This window comes from Engraulis encrasicolus, chromosome 10 (assembly GCF_034702125.1).
Source record: "Engraulis encrasicolus isolate BLACKSEA-1 chromosome 10, IST_EnEncr_1.0, whole genome shotgun sequence".
Taxonomy (NCBI): domain Eukaryota; kingdom Metazoa; phylum Chordata; class Actinopteri; order Clupeiformes; family Engraulidae; genus Engraulis; species Engraulis encrasicolus.
The window spans coordinates 23,788,887-23,791,386 of record NC_085866.1 but is presented as its reverse complement, the minus strand read 5'-3'; the positions used below and the strand labels follow the sequence as shown (position 1 = coordinate 23,791,386).

Genomic DNA, 2,500 nt, shown 5'->3' with positions numbered 1-2,500 from the left:
AGAGAGAGAGAGATAGGATGGATAGACATATGGCCTTTATTCTCCACATATAAATATAAAATATAAAAACATATAACATATAAAATATAAATATAAAATATAAAAACATATAACATGATACACATTTTACTTCTTTATTTGAATTCACAGATATACAATTACCATGGCACAATCCAAATTTGGTTTAAAAGGAGTCCAATACAGCACTAGAATCTTCTGTTCATAATGTCCTAAGGATAAAGGTGGCACCTGCGTTTCCATATGAAGAGGCTCCCAATGATGCAAGATATTGAGCAAAATTTTGTGAATTGCTTGGCCCTTCTTTTTGTCAGTCTACAGATCTGTAGACCACGCAAACATAGTTTATGTTCATGGCCCAGACTACCAAAAATGAGCACACACACACACACACACACACACACACACACACACACACACACACACACACACACACACACACACACACACACACACACACACACACACACACACACACACACACACACACACACACACACACACACACACACACACGAAACTGCTCTTGTGGCTCATGCATACATGCATACCATGCACACATTAGCACATATTATAAACCACTGTACATATATCAATAAAGGCAGTGTATGAGGATGGATGGATGGATTGTTGGATGGATGGATGGATGGATGGATGAATGATGGAGGAAGAGGAGACGAGTGTAGAGATAATGGTGGACGAGGAGTGACTAAAGGGCCCCCCCCTTTATGATGCACAGAAGAGATGAGATGGAAAACTCTAGAGATGGACAGAGCACCTGAACATGGGGAGGGAGGGAGGGAGAAAGGGAGGAAGAAAAGAAGAGATGGCAAGAGGGGAGAGATGCGGAGGGAAGTAGAGAGAGATAAGAGTAAGAGAGTTGAGCAAAGGAAGGAGTGTAGCAGAGAGCTGGGAGAGGAGAGAGAGTGAGAGAGGAATGATGATGGATAGATCACCTGAACATGGAGGGAGGGAGAGAGAAACATTGAGAAATGACAGGAGGGGAGAGATGCAGAGGGAAGTAGAGAGAGGTGAGAGGAAGAGAGTTGGGTAAACATGAGTGTAGCAGAGAGCTGGGAGAAGGGAGGGAGTGAGGGAGAGAGGAATGATGATGGACAGAGCACCTGAACATGAAAGGAGGGAGAAAGGGAGGAGGAAAGGGAGAGATGGCAATAGGGGAGAGATGCAGAGGGAAGTAGAGAGAGATAAGGGAGTAAAAGAGTGTAGCGGAGAGCTGGGAGAGGGGAGGGAGAGAGGAATGCTGATGGACAGAGCACCTCAACATGGAGGGAGGGAGAAACGATTAAGAAAAGAGGAGAGATGCAGAGGGAAATCGAGGGAGATGAGAGGAAGAGAGTTGAGTAAAGGAGTGTAGCAGAGACCTGGGAGAAGGGAGGGGTGGGGTTATGATGATGGACAGAGCATCTGAACATGGAGAGAGAGAGAGAGAGAGGGAGGGAGAGAGAGAGAGAGAGACATGGAGAAATGGCACGAGCAGAGAGAAATTCTGAGGGAGGCAGAGAGAGAGAGATGAGGGGAAGAGAGTTGGGTAAAGGAGTGTAGCGAGTTGGCAGGGAGGGAGGGAGGGAGGGAGAGAGGAAGGATGATGGGGAAAGAAGGAGAAGAGGAGTTGTGTAAAGGAGTGGAGCAGAGAGCTGAGAAGCTGTTGAAAGGCCGGGCTGTGTCCTGTCGCATCAGCTCACGCTGCACCCATGCGGCCAGCACAGCCTGTGCCTCGCCCCATCTCTCTCTCTCTCCTTCTCTCTCCCTCTCTCGCTTTCTCCCTTTCTCCCTTTCTCTCTCTATCGCTCTCACGCTCTCTCTCTCGCTCTCTCTTTCCTCTTTCTCTTCTGTTCTCCCTTAAATTCTTTCCACCGCTCTCTCTCTTTCTCTCTCCCTCTCTCTCTCTCGCTGTCTCTCTTCCTCCTTTCTCTACTGCTCTCCCCTTAAATTCTCTCTATTGTTTTCCTCCTCTCTTGAACGCTCTCTCTCTCTCTCTCCCTCTGTACCTCCATTTTTTTCCATCCCTCTCTCTCACTCCTTCTACCTCCTCATTGTCATCCAGTTGTTTTTTCTCTTTTCAACTCTCGTGTCGTGTCTCTTCTGGTCATGCGTTGCATGCATCACTCTTCTGCTCTCCGCTCCCTCAGCTCTTTTCATTCACTTATCGCTTAGTCCATGTTTCTCTCTCAGCCCTTCCCTCCCTCTTTCAGTATTTCTCTCTCTCTCTCTCTCTCTCTCTCTCTCTCTCTCTCTCTCTCTCTCTCTCTCTCTCTCTCTCTCTCTCTCTCTCAGTATCTTTCTCCAACTCTCACCCTCTTTTGTTGTTGCTCGCTCTCTCTCTCTCTCTCTCTCTCTCTCTCTCTCTCTCTCTCTCTCTCTCTCTCTCTCTCTCTCTCTCTCTCTCTCTCTCTCTTTTTTTCTTGAAGGCAGCATGAGTGAGGGAGGATGGCAGATTTGTCAGTGTCAGCAGACCGCAGTG

At 47.4% G+C, this 2,500-nt stretch overlaps 1 protein-coding gene across 3 annotated transcripts in view; it reads left to right on the top strand.

Moving 5' to 3' along the window:
* The window catches only part of eif4g3b (eukaryotic translation initiation factor 4 gamma, 3b), a 90,050-nt gene that overhangs the window by 23,066 nt on the left and 64,484 nt on the right, over window positions 1–2,500 (top strand). The gene's annotated exons all lie outside the window — the stretch shown is intronic.